This window comes from Oryzias latipes, chromosome 7, assembly GCF_002234675.1.
Source record: "Oryzias latipes chromosome 7, ASM223467v1".
In the NCBI taxonomy this organism is placed as follows: domain Eukaryota; kingdom Metazoa; phylum Chordata; class Actinopteri; order Beloniformes; family Adrianichthyidae; genus Oryzias; species Oryzias latipes.
Window position 1 is genome coordinate 15,242,105 of NC_019865.2, and position 22,115 is coordinate 15,264,219.

Genomic DNA, 22,115 nt, shown 5'->3' on the forward strand with positions numbered 1-22,115 from the left:
AACCTGTACAGCTCCTTCATTAAGTTGAACAAATATCTCAAAGGTGTCAAATTGTCTACACACTAGAGTATATCTAAACACCCAAGTGATTTACATGAAAGAAACAATCTTACTTGACTGAAAACAAGATGAGAAGATATTGAATCTTGGAAAAAAACATGAAAATGGGAACTAAAGGTTTTTTTGTTTTGTTTCTATTATTAGGGAAAATCCTTTTTATCTTTTAAAGACTTAACAACGGGGTTTAAACCCTTCATGTTCAACTTTATTTCCAATTATATAAATACTGTTCTTTATTGTTGTTTGTTTCCCATTTAAAGGGATAATAAATTAAGTGGAAATAAAATAAAGATGAAATTGTGTCTATTTTAGTAACATACATTTTAAATGGATTCATTGTCTTTTTTTGTTGGTTTGTTTTGTTTTTGTCTGCCGAAATGAACCAGTATTTTTTACATTTCTGCTTGAATGTCTCTTTACTCAGTTGATATTACTGCCTAGTCTTCATGAAAACTGTCAACTTAAGAGTTTAAGGCATTTTGTACAAAATCTCAAAAAATACCTACTTGGCAAAAGGTAATGTGGCCCTGACATTTAGACTCAATGCAGGAGCTCTAACTCTAAATGTGGAAAACACTATGAATTCTAAGAAGTTAATGAAAATCCAAAAATACAGTCTTTCATGTCTACAATGTGAAGTTAGAAGTCATACAAGAGGGTTGCTGGTTTCCCTGTGAAGATTTTAGTCCAACATAGTTTTCATGTACTTTCAAAGCCATTATCTGTGTTTCTGCTAATTATTTTGGGGGGCTAGGGTTGGGTTAGGGTAAACCCCTGATCAGAAGGTTGAAGGTTTACCTGCCCCTGTGTCGAAGTGTTCTTGGGCAAGGCACTAAATCACACATTGCTCCTGGTGGTTAGACGTTGGTGCTGGGCGTGGCAGTGAAAGCCACCGTTTTTGTTTTTTTTTTACTTATAAGAACTACGTTTGAATGAAACCACCAAACTGTTTATAACATTTCTGACAGTGACATTGTTGTTCTGAAAAATAATTTCTTAAATAATCATCTTTACTTTGTGTAGTCCTTTGAAATGACAGTATTTGTGGAAAGTTTTTCAGACCATTTAAAGTTTCCCACTCTATTTTGTGTCAGGACTCCAAAACAATCAATGCTCTCAATTTTGCTTTTCAACTGTCTGCTAACACTGCTTCAGAATGAGAAGGCATGAACATGCTTTTTGAATGCTTTCAACAAACTAAAAAGAGCACATATTTTATGAAAAACAAGGAAACCCAAAATGTACATGACTATTTATTTTGCCAGAGGCACAGTTTCAGTATACAAAGTTAAATATTCCAGCCAACTTTCAAAATAAATCACAAAAGGTAAGAACCAACAAGATGCACATCTATCTATGCAATGTCTGTAAGTTAAAAGTGTTGTAAGTTACAACAAGCAGTAAAGTTTGAGGGCTCTGCAGAAATTTAAAACAGGAAAGTGTTGAAGTGCAGCAATATATTAGGGCCTTGAACGTTTACTGGATTGTTTCACTTTAAATGGACCAGGTTTGTAAATTTTTAAATGTAACCTTCAAAATACAGTTCATGTTTGTCAAAACACTCTTCATCTGTTACATAATTAGTGAAATGACATACTGGCATGTACAAATAAAGTACAGGCCTTAACAGAGACGTGCACTGATGCAGTCCGCAGGGTGCTGGACCACCTGCCCTTTTTGCCTCGTAATAAAAAGTGCCCTTTTTTGTTTTTTTTTGGGTATTTTGTATTATGCATTGTCAAAGATACAAAGAAAACAAATGTGGCTACAAAATCCCCCGGTATTCTATCATACCCATTTTCTTGTAATGCAGGAGTTCTGAACTGCTGCTTCCGTCTTTGCGGCTCTATTCGGACTCAGAGAGGAAGAGACTTACGGACAGCCGGAGAATGGAAGAAACTGCTGCTCTACAGAGAACTGACGTGACAGTGAGGCAAATGAATCTGAGATTTCTGGTTTAACTAGTTTAACTCGCCCACTGATTAAATAGGCTTAAACATGGTTAAATTTTCAGGAAAAGGCTCTATATTAGTCAAGGAGTCACTTTTTACTTTTGCCAGATGTCTCAAGACGGCGGATCTATTCAACACAGGGCGGATCGTGCAGGGAAAGGAAGTTGGGTATTAAATTTCTAAATGAATGAACAGTTTTTATGGCGAAATTTATCTGTTTAACCCAATTTCCCAAGCTGGGATCAATAAAGTATCTTTATTTTATCTTAACGTAGTATTTTCTGATTAGAATCGCCTTCTTTATTCTCTGTATCATTCAGTTTCACTATCTTTTGTATTAAAATCCAAAAGAATGCAAAAGAGAACTTAGCTGTGAATCCCAACATAGAACAAAAGTCACATTGGATGCAACTGTCAGGAACTGGAGGTGTAAAGGCCACAATGCAGGAAACTGGGCTTGGAGGCAGAAACGTAAACATTTAATGAACAGTCTCAGCTTTCTCATGCCATTATTTTATACCATTTTACCCTCTAGAAATCCCAAAATGGATCTGTCCATCCTGGGAGATTACTTCCAAATGGAATGGTATTTGTTTATAAATGCAGACGATCAGTCTTATCTGAAAACACAATGAAGTGTTGTCAGTTTTACACCCATGTCACCAGCTGGTTGGATCTCAGAGTAGCAGGTGTGTGATTTATTTTTTTTTTTTTTAACTTGTCCTGTCCAACAGCTAGGCAGACAGATGAGAGCTGAGGGCCTCTTGGGTTGGACATATTTTACTTTAACAAGAGGGGTTATTAATCTTCAGACAAACCAAAGGTATGTCTGAATAAACCCCTTTTGTAATTGAGCCCAAACTTTATTAATTTCAAACATGTCTGAAAATCTTTGGTGTTGGACCGGACGGAAAAGGAAAGAAGGGAAGAAGAGAGAGGGACGTTAGAGAGAGGGGGGGTAGGGGGTGATAATGGGAGGGGAAGGGGGATAAGACCATGAAGCAGCATAAAGCAACAAGTTTACTGGTTGTTAATCATTATGGTAAGGTTCAAATGTAAAAAAAAAACAAAAAAAAAAGGGCGGAGCCTGTCCACACACACACTCAAATGTTATAAACACACCTGTTAGTTGCAAAAATGTCCACCTGTCGACATGTACACAAAACAGATAGTGTTCACACGCATACTTATGCCTTAAAACCAACTAGTGTGAAATATTTCAGTCATTCAGTCTGTTGAGCTGACACCTGTGCTCAGGTGAGTGTTTATGTTCTTCTAAATCAGGTGTGTGATTTTACTTGGACGTGTTCTTAGAAAAAAAAAAAGTTCTGAAAGATTGGCGGGGTTTGGGATGAAGGTGATTCTTCAGGTAAATGCTGTTTCAGTTTAAAAATTGGAACAAAAAAGGCCCAAATCGCCTATCATATACGGACGCCGTTGCCTCAAGGAAAACAGAAAGAGGGTTTGCATTGCCGATCTTCTCTTGATTCTTTGCTTCCTTATAAGATGCTGCCCTTTTTGTACTGCAGCGTAATTCATAGGAGCGGAAATTAAAGAGGCCCAGTCTTTTAAGTGTCATGACATTTTGATAAACAGTTGCTTAAAGCTGAATAGCAGGTCTAAGTTAAGCATGCAAAAACAGAATTATTATTTATTTTATTTTTTTTTAAACAGAAAATGTTCCATATGATTAGAAATGGGTTCAAGAGTCAATAACAGACAAACAGAATTTCTTCTTCTTAACCCTGTTTTGTATTTTTGATTTAGCCTGACACTTTATTCATTTCCACCCCACTTGTGCAACAAAGCCAGATTTTGTTCACCAGAGAACAACATTTCTCTCTCCTCAGAAGGTTTTATCACTGTGACTTATAAAATGTGACAGTTTATTGGTTGCCACAAGCTCTTATACTAATGACTTTTATTACATTTTCCTGACAATAATAATTCTTTTGTTCTTCCTTTAGATCTGACATGTCAAAAATTCACAATACTACTCGAGTCACAATGTCAGAGTACCGGCTAAGATTTCATGTCTTGTCCTTGCTGACGTTGTTAAATTACGTGGATATCAAGTGTTCTTTGATTAGGCTTTTATAATAGTTCCTGCTGGGAAAAATAGGGTGCACAAGAAAATGTTTCATAGTATTTTGCTGGTCATTGTTAGATATATGAAGCGCAAAGGCTTTAACTGGCACTGGTAAAGTGGTATTTATGATTTCTTGATCTGAAAGTATAGTAATGACTAAACTACCAAGCCATCACATTTTATCCCCTTTTTGACATGAACGCAAAAGTACCAAATGGTACCAGAAGTTGCTTTATCGGCCCCCAGCTCAAAATTTAACAATTTCCTCTTGACTCCTGTGTTTAAGGGTCAAACTTCATATGTAAAACAGTCTGCCGTCAAACATTTTTGTTCAGTCTTTATTTTGCATTTATGATATCTGTAGGGGCAGGTGTTAAATTAATCTTTTTATTTGGCAAATTTCTGCAACTTTAGGAGATTTATTTATCTGTTTTGGCAGGTGGACCGATGGCGTAAAATAAATAAAACACTCACTTTACTTCACTTTGTGCTGCTCTATAGCCGATTTTGGGTGACCTCAAGTCAAAATCCCTTATTTTTTCTGTTTATAATCCTATGGGTGAGCTGTACGGTGGGGTAGTGGTTAGCACATCATCTCACAGCAAGAAGGCCCTGATTCGAATCCCAGCTGGGACTTCTCTTTGTGGAGTGAGCATGCTGTCCTCGTGCATGCATGGGGTTTCCTCCCAATGGTTCAAAAACATGTTTCATTGGTTAATTATTGATTCATATTTGCCTATTTTCTTTGGAGGCAACTTATGTTGGGGCACACATAGACGGAAGCCCTTAGAGAAAAGGTAAAAAATTATCCATTGTTTTTTGACAAACATAATTTATATTTCAGTATCAAAGACTTAAGACAAGGGAGCTGAATCTAAAGCTGTCTTTTTCAAGTTAGAAATGCAACTTTCACATTGCAACTGTTCTCCAAGTCGGAAATTTCACCCCATCACAACAAACTTTCGGCAGTGCTGCCTTTGCTTTTCACTTCACATGCCTCTCCTCCGGTCCGTTTAAAAATTCCCTTGGAAGTGCAGAGCATGTGTTTCGCCATCTCTCTTTAATGATTTGTGACTGTGTTACCTTCAGACCTCACACAATGGCATAATTGTAAGTGTTGAAAGAAGGAAGGTGGTGATGTGGCCTATAGGTTTTCTTATCAGACAGATGTCTGAGGCTCAGATCCACAGGGGAGAGAAACCAAAAGATGCAATTTCATCTTTCAGCACACAAAGAAAGTCTTATTGTCATGATTTGATTTTGTTGTCTTGTTTTTGGTCCTTGTTCTGTCTTGTTTCTGTTTCCTGTTTTATTTTGAAAGTCTCCTGTCTTGTCTGTTTTCTTGAGTTTTACTTCCTTTGGTCCCCATCAGCCCTGATCGTGTCCACCTGTGTCTTGTCTGCCCTGTCTGTATTTAAGTCTTGTCTCTGCCTTCCTCCTGTGTTGGTCCATTAGTTACCCCTGTTATGGTGTTCATGCCATGTTCCTCGTCCATGTTTCATGCCACGCCAAGTAAGTTTTTGTTTCCTTTGTCATCCTGCTCTGCAGCGCTTTTGTTTGTGGTTGTAATTAAAACCCACTAGCCCTGATCCTTGCCTCCTGCCTCTGCATCTGGGTCCAACCGGCTCTCGAGCCACCTCACCGTGACACTTATGAGAAGTAAAAAGTATCCAATTGTGAAAAACTAGGCCTGTTTAATATTTGATAAAGGATGAGTAATGTTTAAGGCTTCAAAGACATTTTTTTCAAATGTCCATTACGAATAACAAATATTAAAATCTTACCATTGAAAATTGAAAAGGTTTTGACTACATTATATTGTAATGGACGTAATGAAAAGTCGGAGACGGCAATTTCCAAATGAAAAGCCTTGAATGTAGCTTCAATGTTTGCTGTTGGCCGTCGACCATGTCAAACACAGCACAAAACGGAAGACTTGCCCTAAAGGCCCGTACACACCGGGACGAATTTCGCGCGTGATTTTCGCCGACGTTTAACGCCTCGTGACTAAACAAAGGGCACCAATGAGAGTGTGCACACCGACGCGAAAAAACGCCACGCGTCAAAGCATCAAAAAAAACAAAAAAACGCCTCGGGTTCGTTTTTTTTTTTTGACGCGTCGCGTCGAAATCTATTCGACCAATGAGAACGGCGCTTTTGCACACGTGTCTGGAGCTTCTGAAGTTACAGTAAAACACAACTTGGGGGCGCTCAAACACAAAACTGCCTTGCTGAGCACACATACCAGCGAAGAAGATAGACGCCGAGTTGCATCTACACAGCCGCGAAGAAATAATGACGGACATTCTAAAATATCCCCGAACCAAGCACCAGTTGGAGCTACTGGTGCATGAAATATTCATTTTTTCTTTGTTTGATTCTGACAAGCGTGTAAATACTAGCTCTCTTCTTCTGAGGGAAAAGCGAGTTTAAGAAGCGTAAAGTTGCGCAGCGCCACCTTGTGTACAGGAGTATTTCTGTTTACATTAAGCGCCATCTAATGTCAGGGAATGAAATTGCATGTTCACTCGGCTCATCGTCAGCGAAAATCGCCTGGATGTGAACACAAAAAACGTGGCGAAAAACGCTGGCGAATAACGCCTGGCGAATATTCGTCCCGGTGTGTACGGGCCTTAACGCTGTTTTATGTGTGAAATTATTGAAAACACAAAATAGGACATCAAGCAAAAGCGTCAGCAAATAGAGTTTCCTAAATGCAAAATTAGAGAAATGTACATAAAGGACTGGGTTGTTTCCATGTTGATATATTGCAGAATATTATAAAATAATGGTAAATGATGGTAATAATGGTAAAGCGCTTTTTACCTTCTTTCGAATTCAATTCAATTCAATTCAATTTTATTTGTATAGCCCAAAATCAAAACAACAGTCGTCTCGATGGGCTTCGAAGTAAAACATGAAATCAAAAGGATCACGAATACAAAGAGTTCAATAGAAAAATACTAAAATGAACTAACAAACTGACTAAGCTATACTGGCATCCCTGCCCTTAGACCCCCCTTCGCGGTAAGGAAAAACTCCCAAAAAAACCGGATTCCGGTAAAAACGAAGAAACCTCAGGGGTGCCCACATGAAGGAGGGATCCTCCCCCAGGACGGACAGGTGATTTACCAGAACTCTTAGAGAAGAATTAACTTATCTAAATCTACAACTACATATATATATATATATATATATATATATATATATAAAAGTCCAGCAGACGAGCTTCATCCAGCCGTGGTTGTGGGGACAGTCAAAGGCGCGAGTCGAGCCGGAGACAGGAACCACAGCCAGGTGTAGGAGCAGGAGCAGAGACGAGCCAGAGACGAGGTACACGGTCAGGAACAGGAGCACGGATGAAACAACTGGAGTCTGGAAGCACTCCCACTCCCCAGGAGGGGAGAGGAAAAGAGGGACAATACATGAATCGCACTGTACCAAACAGAGGCATGGAGAACTAAATGATAAATTATGATCAAGAATAGAGGAGAGGAAGGGTAGAAGTAAAAAAGGAAAGAGGACAGAACCCCAGTGCACCATAGATACCCCAGCTTCAACTTCTAGCAGCCTTTTAAAAGAAATAGTTATTATTAAGTTTAATTTAAACAAACTAACATTAAGTTAAATAATCTCTGAATACTAACTAGTCTGACAATAAGCCTGTCCAAATAGGAATGTTTTCAGTCTAACTTTGAATGTAGAAACTGAGTCGGCCTCTCCTCGAAGGCCCAAAACACTTTACAGTCACAGTCCCATTCACACACACACATTCACACACTGATGGCGGCTCCTTTGCCAAACACTGGCACCAGCCTCCCACCAGAGGCATGGTGGGGGTTCAGTGTCTTGCCCAAGGACACTTCGACACATGGGCGTGCAAGGCGAGAATCGAACCTGAAATCTTACGATCGTGGGTCGACCGCCCTACTGCTGCACCACGGCCGCCTTATAAAGAGTACATTAAAAAAAAGCTTGTGGAACTAATAAAAAATGAAATTGAATGTAAAAATAAATAGATAAACATACTAACAAATAAAACAGAGTCAGAGGAATTTAGCCAGTACAATCAATTCACAATTTACATCTTGCATGTACAGTCTGACATGTAACATTTATACACCCTCTTTGAGGTTTAAGGATATTTGATATCTATAGTCTCATATTTTCAAGTTATGTCATTTCTCAAGGGATTCCCAACGCTCACAGATAAACACACGTGGGTAAATAAAAATACATTTGAACATGTTAACACATACACATGTACAAACGTGCACACACGCATATGCATGCACACACACACACTGTCATTCATGTTTGTCTTTAAGTTTAGTAAACACAGTTTTAGACAACGTCATTGTTCTATTTAGTCAGCTTATTGTTAGACAGCAAAAATCAGTTTTTTTCTGAAATTAGTACGTATATGGCAGTGAAATACCATGTAGTAAAACTAGGCTGATCTTCACACTGCATAAATTCAGGCTGTGTACTCAAGCACATACAGACACGTAAATAACCCAGCGACAGTGATGGCAAAAGCAGCTGCTCAGCCAGGGTCAGAGCTTAACAGTGCAGTCACACTTTTATTTTTAAGCCAAAGTTTGTTTCACTTAAAGTAAAAAGAAATAGAATGACAGGAATTATGTGAACCCCTCACCCCAAAGCATTGGAAGACATACACCGCCAGATGATGTCCAGGATTCTCCAATAACATGATTTACTTGCTCTAATGTTGAAAAATGATCTACAGCTATTTCCGTTCCGTCAGTCATTGTGTGTATTTTTGGTTAAAGAGATGCAGGAAAGGTTAAGGCTTTGGGTCAGACTTGTGTTTTGGTGCCGCCCTTCTGTGACGATTTTGTTTCAAGTTCATTCTGACTTTAAATAATGTGCATGTTATAGCAGGAATAAACACTGAACTGCTTCTTTTGATTTACAATTTTCCACTTCTACCACATTTGATTTCAGTATATTCAACCAAAACAAAACCTGTTTCTGTTAATCTAAATAATCATTATTTTAAACATGTTTTTGTTTAAGAGATAAGACCATTTCACCATTTTTTTTTTCATTTGTTGTTTGCTTTGGTGCATTCATATGTCAGATGTCCCTGGTAATAAAAAAGATGCACCCACATTAGGTGGCTAATTCATGCTATCTTACTCAAGTCTTATGTACTTGTTCATTTTGACATTTTTCTCAACAGCTCTTTCAATGAATTTGAAGCTTATAAATTTACCTTCAAAACATTCTAAGAATTTGATAAGTTAGAAATGTGTTGCACAAAAAAAAGTAGGAATGTCAGCATTTCAAGTCTTTTATGCAAGTGATCATAGCAACTGAAGGGTTAGACTGTAATGTGGATAACTGCTAAACTTTAATTCTCCTTTTCTCTGTTTATTGTCAATAATTTAAAGACCTGTTGTACATTTTTACTTTGTCTTGTTAACCACTAAACCATTTTTGCACAGCATAGGCCTATAATAGATTAAATAACGCACTTGATATGTAAATATACAGTTTTTGACTGTCTTTTGTCACTCTTTTAAAAAGGGAGCATTCAGTTATTAAAAGAGTAAAAGCTTCACTCAATTGTCAATTGAGTGAACCATCTTGCTTTCACTCATGATCTGAGCTGGTTGGAGTTCAGAAATGCCTAAGAAAGAGTCTAGCGATTGAGCAATTGAGCACCTCTAGGGAGGTGCTCAATTGTTAAAATTTGAATTTTACCAAATTAAATGACATTGCATGGTTTCCTTTAAGGCTCAGTGTGCCTTATGCAGCTATTTATAAAGGAAATAAAGATAATTCTGTGCCATGACTTAATGTGCCTGTGACAGTCAGATTACATTGCAGTTGTATTGATCACCTTTCTCGTAATTAAATCAGCCAAGAAAGTCTGATCAGCCAAGGTTACATATCAAGGATGAAGACTTTAACATATGTCTAGTTCACTGCCTTGACAAATGGCCATTAAAAAGGTGTACTACACCTACAAATTTCCAAAAAAAATGGTGAACTGTTTAAGTCTTTAACTTTATATACTGCCAGGCAGGTGGTATACAACCTGGTGTCATATATTATAATCAATCCATTCAGATGTATTGGCAAAGATAAGTAAGAAAAATTATTCTGGTATAAGGCCACAGACTGATCCCAGTTGGACAGAAATCATCTCTGCATCCTCGACTCTTTGTTCACAAAGGGCGACAAATGAAAGTCCCTCTGGTCAAATTTTGCAGAAAAAGACAAACAAACAATCAACCATTAATTGTTTTTACATTTAACCAAATCTAAAATAGAATTTGCAACACACAAGACAAAATTCTATGGCATCCTTAGTTTGTGAATTTCACAAATGTAATGTACATAAGGGTTACAATAGGGATTTAAAGGGCAGTGACTGACCATGAATTTTTTCAGACAGTCAGTTACAGATGGATGGACTGTTACACTTCATTATAGCGCTTCAAATTATCCCCATGCTCTGGTTTTGCCATTGCAAAGCTGCAGGGAATACAGCTCATCTTCTGTTTAGCTCAGCACTTTAGGCAAGCCCTCAGACTGGATTTGTTTGCTCTTTGTCATATGTATTTATTTATGCCAGGCTGTCAAAGTTATCACTGCTGTCCATCCATCATTCTGAAAATTACATCAATTTTATAAACATTTCCCTTTTACACTCATTGATGATTTGATTAAAACAATCTTGCCAAAAACGAGTCACAGTAAATCCTGAACCATGTGCATCTTTGCTGCATGTCACTAAAAACCACTCCGGTTTGCTCTCTGCCTCCTGCCTGATGACAGCAGGGATAGGCGTCAGCCCACTCAAGGATGAGCAAAGAAAAAAATACAGATGACGCTTTGATTCAACTGTCAGAAAAAAAAAAAGAAAGAAAAAAAAGAGTTATACATTTAATATTTATTTAAGGGTGTGTAGTGTAAGGAAATGCTATTCTTCCATTAGAACACAGCAAATGAGCGGGTTCATTTACATTTTTGCCAAATGTGTAATCTAAACAATAGTTTATTTCACAAAGTTTTACTACTTAGTACTTTTACTAAGTCATAATTTTTAGAATAACTATTCCTGCTTTTCTATATGTTCCAACATGTTCTTACTAATCCTAATTTCTTTTTCATGATATTTTTATTCTTTATTGCAAGTTATTCAAGTCATAAACTGACCAATCAGATGCCTCAATAAAAGTATTTGGTGCCCGCTGGCCGACATGAGCCTGCTTTTAGTGAAAGTGGTGTGGACTTCCAACAAGCTCACTCCTGATTGGAGAGAGTGGTAAGAACGGCTAAGACTGTTCCAGAATAATCACTACTCACTGACATCGTCTGGCTGCAACATTGCAGCCTCCATATCACAAAACTGGCAACTAAATGGACTTAATTTCATTGGAGCAGGAAGTAAGCCATTTTCTAGGGGGTGATGTCACACTCACTTGGTCCACCTTTTTATATAAAGTCAGTGGTTATAAGTAATTCTTTCTTTACTGGTGACTTATTTTATTTTTTTACTTTTTTTTTTTACAAAGAAAGGTCATTGCCCCTCTGAGTTTCAGTTGTGCAAAACAGTACATTTCTGGTAAATAACAAATGTAGTAGTTTTTTTTTCCCCCAATAGCAGTCCATATAACTCCCACACAGCTTTTTTGTTTGAAAATAAGTTGTCCGGTGGAAAGGAGAAAAGTCACCTTTCAACTTATGGTTTACCATTTCATAGCGGCAAGAACAACAGATAGGTTTTTACTGAGAGCACAACCGGTTATTTTTTTAAGATACGTAAAAACAGTGACCAGATGGAACTTTTTTTTGTCCTAAAGATAACTTATACCCCCCGCCCTGCAACATTTCTTTTGAGTCAAGCTCAAATGTCATTTGAACATATAGTTAAACTGAGAAATGTGATTTCTTTATGTGTGGATATAAAGTCCCAATAGTATGCACTATATCTTGGCAGCACATTGCATTGCACTAATCCTGGTTCATTATCACCTTGTCTATGCCTGTCTTGTCCTCGCAATTCTGTTTGCATTCACAAAAGGAAAAACAAAATCATGCACATAAAACTGCACAACCTTGAACTCCAGAAATGAATGTCTTCTCTTATGGATTATTGTTACTTCTTGGAGTTTTTTGTTATTTTTTCACATAATTGTGTTCAAGGTGGATCTGTGAGTGGGATGGATAACAGCCTTCGCTAAAGATGTCAAATACAAACAAAAAAGTGTGTTGGAGTTTTAAAGTTCCACTTATCAATCTAACTACTGTTGGTGTTTCAGATATATTAAATGAAGCCAAGACAATTCACAAAGCCGGTGATCATGAATTACGCCTAGAAAAATGACATGGGTGGGTGGTTGATTTTATTAGTCAGCCTAGAAGAAATGCTTTTAGTAAAGCTGTATTTTACAACAGCATTTGTATGCATGTCTAAGCACTCCCACTGGAGCACATTTAATATATTTTCCTACACAATGTCACTGACCTAGTCCACCTACATTCAAGCTCAATCAGAGCATCTTTTAGATTTAAAGATTTATTCTCAACACACAAAAATAAAAAGGGCAGTACAACCTCAGATACAGTGTTACATTTTATTTCCACACTAACTTGAGAAAAGTTCAGTAAATTTATAGGAGTAATGTGTTAATAAAATAAGTCATTACTACAGTTTATTTTAATTAAATACAACTGTAATACAACTGCGCAAATGGAGCACAAAATATACGTAACTGTGATTATTTTGTTTTTATGTTGTCAAAATATAATGAAACACAACTAATCCTAATAGTTAACATTGGAACATAACTGATCCTGTACATTTAGGTTTTGATTTTCATAGATCTGGAAATTGTTCTTGAGACATTGGTGTTTATTTTCAACATTTCTGAATGTAGATTCTCCAGTACTTTTAAACAATTCAGGAGCTTGACCGGTGCTTCAAAAAGAAAGGAGAAAAAGAAAATTAAAAGTCTTTCCAGATTTATTTAAGTGTGATGCGGCAACATGACAGGGTGAAGGAGAGCACTTTAATGAGGCTAAGACTCTTTATTTACATGACAGTCTGCACGCTGAAGTTAAACACAGATTTTAACAGTCAGCGCCACGACGTTGGCCTTTTATCAGAGCGTTGTACAAATCACTCTGATCCATCAGGTCGCTAAACTAGAATCCATTGCTGTGAGGTTCCGCAGAACTTTGCTCCGCTTTGCCGTCAGCATTTTGGCTGATGCTCCATGCATAAGCCGCTGTGCAGATGCAGTGCTTCACACGTTCTTATCTGAGCTCACTACAAAGCAACGTGGCACAGAGTTTTGGTTCGGTACTCAACCTACGTTAAAAACGAAGTAATAAATAAATATTGTCCTAACAGCATTTTAAATCGACACAAATATCGCCAATTGAAATATTGCGATAACCAACCAATTTTTCTCTACACTCCTAATGAATATTCCTAGAACCTACATCCAAGGGTTTAAGTACATTCCAAGAAAGAACTTCACCAAATTTTTACAAAGATGTAAAAATTGAAATGCAAATTTGTTGTGATGGGTTGTTCAAAGCCCAATCCCCATAATATGTAGAAACCAGCTCTCTAATGTTGCAAGGATCCTGTTGATAAAAATTGCATGCACAGTAGATGCACATTTGTTATCACAATAAGTAAATAATAGTTTTTTGCTGGTTGTATCATTTTATCTCGTTTTTTTTTTTTTTTTTTTACTTATTTATTTTTTTAATCTGCCACACCTTAATTTCTGGCCCATGAAAATATTGTCTGATATTAAACTGGTCCGTCTTGCAAACAAAGTTGGGGACAGCTGTTTTAGAATCTATGAACAAATCTATGAACAAATCTTTAACACATTGGCTGAATAAAGAAGTCAAAGTGTGCCTGACGTTCAAACTCTGTCCTAATCTCAACAATCCAATACTCCTCTGTTAATGCCATACATATATCAATAACATTGAAAGTTATTTGATATTGGAGTGCATTCACTTTTTTAGTCCCTTAGTATACATTCCTGAGTTTTCTTACCAAAAAGTTCTTTTTTTTTCTTCTAAGCCTGAAGGCTCCCATTAGATACTGTTTTTGTGTCCTAATACACAAAGTATTCTCACATGAAAGTAAATCTATATCCAACCATGTCCACATTCTCCACTTCAAGAAACTTTTTTGTTCCAGCAATACATTACTGACCACTTCAAAGTAACCAGTACAGCCAGGAAAACCAAAAAGCCCCCGACAGTGTGCAGTGGCCAATAAGAGTGCATCTTTCTCATCAAAGGTAGCAAAAGGCTTTTCCTCCTTCTCCTCTATAGACATGATTAATTATGGGCTAAGCCTTTCACTCTTATTGGCTTGTCATTTCAAATGCCTTCTCTTTTACTACCTCCATCATATGGCACAGTCTGTATATATATGACATGGGTTATTTATTTCAAGTCAAATCATAAATAAAAAAAAGTGAAGGCATGTTCTATGAAAGTCGTGTTGCACAACAACTAAAACGTGTCTGCAACTTTACCAGCCACTGTCCGTCACAAGGACAGCTGCACACGCACGCTAAAGCAGAAATACTGTTACAGGGCAGACTGCAAAACCAAAGCATGAGATGAACACTTAAAAAGTAATTCAACTCCAAGACTAAAAAGCAAAGTACAAGATGCAAACATCAACATTAGAAATCAAATATGGTTCTGTCTCCAAGATTGTAAAAAAGGGATCCAAGGCATATAGATGGATCAATCTGAATTTTTCAAATTCAGAAAAATTAATTGCTGTTTGAATGTACTTCATACAGCCAACTTAGTTAAATCATAATCAGGGAAATGTGGGTCAGCTAAGGTTTTTTAATTTTCTTCAGGATAATGTGACACATAAGGATAGACAGGACTTTTCAATGAACCATTTAAGAAATTGACTCATTATTCGAGCACTTGAAATTGTGTGTATTTCCAGATTCCCGACCTTTTCCATCTCTGAATTCAGATGTAAAAAAAAAAAAAAAAGATGTGCTATTTTCTTGGGGGGAAAAAATAAGACAGAAAACTTTCCAATGTTACAAAGACCACTTTGTCCTTTGCTCAGTGAAGCCTTTGCTCCCACAGCGGTCCTGACCATCACTTGACTCAAAAATAAACTTGGCAGGGTGCAGTAGCTATTACATTTTTCCTCCAGCAATTATGACAGCATGCATGACAAAGCTCAACATCTAATGTTGAATTTTGGACGTGGGCCACCTAATTATTGCAGTAGCCAGGGTCATGCAGGATACCGGCAGCTATAGATATTGCAACGTGGGATCCTTAGACTTTGGAGAAGTTACATAGCGTAGGATAGAATACCAGTAAAATGACCTGGTGTGCAAATGTCTGGTCATTCTTATACCCTAACTAATTCAACAAATAAAATATACAAATACAATGCACACATGCTGCTTCTCACCCAGCAGTTCCCATAAAATCATTAGCACTTTCTCCAAAGATTCCAGGGAATTATGATTAATTTATAACATAAAATGCTGAAGGCAATCCTATTTGATTCCATGATTTGTGCTTCACTCTGGTGTTCTGCTGCAATTTTAAGAAGCGGCACAGAAACTGTGTATAATTAAATGGATAAATCAGATTAACTCTTAAGTTCTGGCAGCTTTTCAGTTAACCAGTAGATAAGAATTAAGTTTCTCCAATCCAGCAGTTCCCTTCAACACCAAACATGCATCATATTAAAACTAAGATTACAACACAGTTTTAATGTTAGTATTTTGCAATTAAATGTAGTTTTTAAAAGGACATTTTCTGCTTGGTAAAAAAAAAAAACAAAAAAAAAACTATTCAAGATGTTTGAGACAAAAGGTTGAAAATTCAGCTCATGAAGTCCTGTGTTGTAAAAACCTGGCGAAAACTACGGACATGGTAAATCCAATTAGGACATGTACTGACACAAGGCATGTCAAAGGAAACACATAATCACTGAAACTACAGAGCCCACGACAGGCAGTCATTCACTAACACTTCATGCTTATTTAAATAAATTGACCACGGATTCTTGAATAATAAAGCACTTTGTGGGTTTGGAGTTGTTTTTGATGCAAGATAAATCTAATATACAGGCGATTACATTCAGAAATGCTGCTCATGGTCCAATATAGCACTTTATATTCTTACCTTAAGAGGGTATGCCAGAGTTGACTGGAGATCATGGGTGTTCTGTCAAGTCCACAGCATTGCTGGTCAAACCTTCACTCATAATTGACTGTATTAGCACAACTCCAGTAGAATCCTGACTGGTGTGTACTACGAGCTTAGAAGCTGCTTCATGCAGTCCACAAACCAGGAGATTCGCTCGCAGTTCTGCAACAGACCAACAGCTGTGCTCAGGGACATCCGAGAGGCAGCGGAGAGAGGCAGACGTGCAGTTGCTGGTTACAGCTCTCTTTCTGAATCTCCTTCTCTTGTCTCTTCTTCTCTCCGTCTGCCGCTCCCACTCTCCCTTCTCGGCTGCTCCACTCTCCCTCTCCTCCTAAATCTCCTTCTTGCACATGCATTCTCCACACCGCATGTCCTTCCTCTAACACAATCGCACACAGGCAGACACCTCTGTCAGCCTTTGTGCCCCACACGTTTTCCATACTCTTACAAGTTTTTTATGTGTCCGAGTGTTATTTTATAGCACAACATCCACGTCATGCCTGTATTCATTTTAAATGTCGGGGCTTGGATCGTATACTTAAAAGACACAAGTTAGTGAAAGAGGAAAAAAATGAAGAAGTCAGTGAGGTGAGAGGTAAAATTGAAATCTGCTTGTGTGCACTTCTGCAGGGTGGAGTTGGAAAAAGGCACTGCTTTGGACTTTGAAGGGCAACAAAAATCAAAACATCACAGGTAATCTTTTTTATCAAGGTTATTTTTTGGTTACAGATAAGACTTCCTGTGTGTGCATCCTCCATAGCTTGTAAGGGTTCAGTGTGATAATGCAATAGGAAGATTTTTGGCAGCATTATAGCAACAGAAAAAAAATCCCTACAGTATACCTTGATTATATGATGTGTTAATTGATAAATGAGTAAGCATAATACCTCAAAGCAAAAATTGTGTTCTGTTCTTTTTAAAGTTTTTGTTTAAATATATATGTAAATGTGAGCCATTATTCACAGGAGGCTTTTCTGAAGTCTTGCAGGATTTCTGGGATGCTCACAATTATATACTGTACATCTATCATCTTTCCTGCAATATTGTGTTGCGTTTGTTTCTAACAATGAGCAGATGGCTCTGAACACAATACCTTTACGTGAAGGATCAGTAAACAGACAGCAGCCACCAAACCACACTGGTAAAAAGGCTGCCAGCTCACTGGCTTCTATAACACAATAACACTATGAAGCAACAATGTTTTTTTGTTAAATAATTTTATTTTTCCTCCCTAACGGATGTTATTTAAATCAAAGGTACTTTTTTTGGAATTTCTTACAGTAAATAAATATGAAAGCTTTGATTTTTCTTCTTTTTCAATGTCTTTGTTTCGAACGCAAACACAAATAGGTTTACCTTTGCAGGTAATTGGTTCCAGTTAGTTAAGTACTTTTTTATCTTTATGCAAAAGATGGAAAAGTAACAATGAGCCCAGTAAGCTACAACTAAGCAACAGACATCAAATCCCAGTTTAAAGAAGTACAATTTTAGCATGAACATTCAGGTACTTTTTGAGTAATAATGGGGTGGTGAGGGGCTGCTACAATCATTTTGGACCATTTTGGTAGAAAGTGGACGTATTATTTGATAATGAGTGAGCCGTCAACTGTGATAAAAATCTGTACGGTACGGTGCATGTTAAGTACTCAGGTATAATTAATTATGTATTGGATTAATTTGTGTCCAAATAGTTTTTTCTGGTAGAAGGTTGGCTGGCCCCAGTGTTCGGCAGAGGAGCCGCCATCAGTGTGTGAATGTGTGTGGGAATGGGTGAATGGGACTGACTGTAAAGTGCTTTGGGCCTTCGAGGAAGGTAGAAAAGTGATATACAAGTATACGCCATTACCCAAAAGTCATCAAAAAACTGTGGCTGAATTCCCCGTCTTTGGGGCTTACTGGGCACAGATCAATCAGCTTTGTAAGGCACACACAGCACATTAATGTCAAAGGTCACCAATATCAAACTGATAAAAACAAATTGTATTATTTTTTGTTGCAGGATTCATTGCTTGAAAAAGCTCAGGTTTTTTTTGATGATTGTATATTTACCATTGGAAAAAAGCTGGAGGGTGTTCATGCAATTAATTTTTTTTTCCCAATCTGCTGTTGTGTTTGGCCGTTAAACCTTTTTTTGTGAGTCCAGTTTGCCAACTTTCGTTTGTGTTCTTCCCTTTGGCCACATATCTCTGATTTTCTTCAGGGTTGCTCCTCAATTGAAGATTAAATAAGAATTTGAAATTGGCGTGGTATTTTTGTGGCAGAGGAGAAGTTAATGGAGCTTGTTAACTGACGCCCTCTCAACTATATTTTATTCAAAAACATCCAAATCAGAGCCTATAAAGAGCCTAAAAAATCTATGTAACTGGATTTATAGTAAAACTAGTTGAAGTGTTTGAGTGTCTGTTTAGAGGCTATAAATAGGTGAGAATGACTAGCAAGCCCCAGCCATAACCACATCATGCATCTTGATGTATTTGTGTATCAAGAAACTACATCAATTAATATATTAATGTCACCAACACTAAAATATACAACTTAAACCAGTCTAACTTGTCACTTATTTTATTTTTTACTACACCAGACATAATAGAAAATTATTTTCTTACAGTATGTTGAGGTTTTCATGAAATTATTGTGTACATATACATGATGCATGCCATTAGCAATAGCTTTTACTGTGACTCAGTATGATTCTGAATATAAATGTAATGTAATCTACGAGAAATGTAAGAGAATTATATCTAATTAATCCTCAAATACATCAATTCCTTAAGTATTGTCTTTAAGAGTCATCAGGAACCGTTAGAGAAGGATAGAATATGGCAGGAAACCAGGCATGATGGCAGGATCTCAGATTCGTTGATAAATAAAAACATAAACAAACTGAAAAATGAGGGAGAACCAAAGAGTGTGATATAGCCGATTTCCTGACAAGGATGAACTGAAAATGTCACCCCAACCTATCATAATCATCTTAATTTAAAACAGCTGTGGATAGTTCACTTGAACCTGGTGTGGCTGTGATAGGGAGAAACGTTACCACCTGAAGAGAAAACATGGCATAAATCAAAACTATAACTGAAATCAAACAAAAAGGCTAAATCGCATAATTGTGGATAAAAACACCCAAAATGCATGGTTATGTTCAACATGGTTGGACTTTTGGATTTTAATATCCTTTATTTAGTTAGTTTTTATTTACAACCATATTTTATAAAACAGCAGGGAATTGATTTAGCTCTATCTCACAACTTCTGCCACTAGCTGATACTCAGATAACACCATGTGGACTATTCAACACATTAACACTGTTAAGCCCACTGCATCAAATAATTGACAGATTTGATTTTTTGATTAGAAATGGTTTATTTCAAGCAATCAAAAATAATGCACAAAACAATACAATCACCAATTATACATTCATACAAAGATGTATCAAACTTGGGATAATTAGACATTAAATTAATGATTGCTTGAAAGGGAGTGGAAGGAAGCAAACTTAAATAATCCCACCCCTGTTCTACCGTAACCATTTTATTACATGATTTATCATTATTCGGTTCATAACTTTTATTAAATAAATAAATAAATAACAATAGATGAGTTGTTCTCACCATATAATTTTAGAAAAGCCCTTCGACTGCCCCTAGTGAAATGATAATCCACTACAGAGAACATGGACCAAGTTATTTACAATGGGTTTTTAAGGAAAGTTTTGACCCTGCTAATGAGATGAGGGGTCATAGAAATGCCCGTATCAAATATGATACAAATGGTTATACTTGGTTAAGATATCTTATCATCAAAGCTAAGTTAAAAATGTAGAAGAAGGACAGGCTATAGTATGTATATACAAATGTCCCAAGAATAAATGTGCAAACCTCCCTAGAACAAGACAGTGAAGAATCAAATAGCAAATGCATTGGTCTGATCAGCAAAGACATGTTTCATTTTAACTGGAGGTATAAGTACATAAGCCATGGATGAAGTGTGTCATTTGAAATATTTCAAGAAACAAAGTAGTGTTTTTTAAGGTCACATTAAGGCTTTTTGAAGCAAGTCGGAACATAATCACCTGTGGAAAAAAAAAAAAATTTTCCTTAGGTGGTCGCTATACATTAATTGCATCTCTATACAATCCTTTTAGGATAAATAATTCAGCAGTATCTTCTTCATTATAATGAGCCATCAATACAGTCAGCAGGAACCCTTGTGGTGGTGAATCTATATGAAGGTCCATTTCATCGAGTGTAGATCAGCATATGTGATTTTTTTATTTTTTTTTTTTATATTTGTCACCAAGTTTCTTTTTTCCCCAAAACTTTGTTTTCTTTCTTTTCCTTCACTGAAATCTTCATTTTAGTTTGATATCAGCTCTGTGTTACTCCTCTTTGTGGATCTTTCAATGGGTTTAAAGGGTTTTATTATCATATGTACAGTAATGAAACAGGTTTCCCTGTACAATGAGATGCTTACTTTGTTGTTCGCTCTGAATGCCATTTGGTTAAAGATTAGATAAAAGATAGGGCAGGATATTTACAGGATATCTGAAACATTCACATCAAATATAAAGTTTAACTATGCAATAAATGAAAAAAACCTATGATGGGCTGCCTGTCATATTCTCTTTGTTTTGTTCAAGTGTTGGTAAAAACTCAGTGTTTTTTATCACATGAAAGCAAGGAAAAGGAAGGGATGACCCCAGAAATAGTGGGTAGAAAAGAATAGCATTAGATTTCAGTTTGCCTTATAAAATAACAAAATCAACCCCAAAATAACCCCCCACCTCTTGCATTGCCAAACTGGCAGGAGTTTAAAACAGCAGGTGCCTTTCCTTGGACAGTCAGGCATCACTTATAAGAAAACATAAGCAACAGGAAAGTTGACTTTATACAAATTCTAATACTGGCAGCTGCGATTTTACAGATCAGCGCTCATACAAAAGAGCATTAAAAGTTATAAATGTTCAAAATATATATTTCCATAATTCTAGCAATGCATTTAGCCATAATAATTCTTCATCTGGGCCCTTGTAGCAGTACTTATCCTCATTATAGGTCAAGACTTCACTTACTAGTTTTATTACTTCAACCTGGCTCACATTAAATGTACTTAGCTGTTGACGCAGATGTATTAATTACAAAGTTATAAATAATGTCCAAATTAGCAAAATGCTTGCACGACCAAAATCTTTAAGAAAAAAACGAAAATGGACTTGTTCGGTTTGATGGCTGGTTGTATCGTTTTAGAACTTGTGTGTTTCAGGTAATTTAATTAATTTTTCTTAATACACATTGTGTATTAAGGAAAATTAAAAAGGACTCCTGAGTTAAAGCTAAAAGCTTTGATGAATCACTGATTGACGTCTCTATTTACAAGTCTACCCCATCTGTAGAGCTGATCAACAGACTCAGCATGATGAAGAGAAGAATACTCAGCACCAGACGTGTCCTAAAGAGCACCATGACATTCCCCAACATCAGAGCGGACCCCCTCTGTTGATGGATGGTTTGTACAGAATTTCCATCAAAGGATGAATAGCTAGTTAAAAATACATTAATATTTTTGGAAGACATATAAGCAACTACATGAAAATGTTGTAAGATAATCATGCTTTAACCAACAGGAATAATTACGATCCTTTAACAAATTTATATAATTCAATAAGGGAATTCTGTCAACTGATTGTTTTCAAGTTATTTTGTTTTTTTATTTTATTTAACTGCCCTTATGGAGGCTTGTATAGTTGATGAGATGCATTTTAATTTGCTCTTACCCTATTTAGGACATGACAGCACAGC

General features: G+C 36.8%; 1 protein-coding gene across 1 annotated transcript in view; it reads right to left on the reverse strand.

Annotated features, from left to right (window-relative positions):
* Positions 1–16,817, reverse strand: part of LOC101163490 (opsin-5-like) — an 83,398-nt gene extending 66,581 nt beyond the window's left edge. Inside the window, exon 1 of the mRNA XM_004070754.4 lies at positions 16,291–16,817. The gene's annotated coding sequence lies outside the window, so the exon portion shown is untranslated. The remainder of the gene's footprint in view (positions 1–16,290) is intronic.
* Between the last annotated feature and the right edge of the window lie 5,298 nt (positions 16,818–22,115).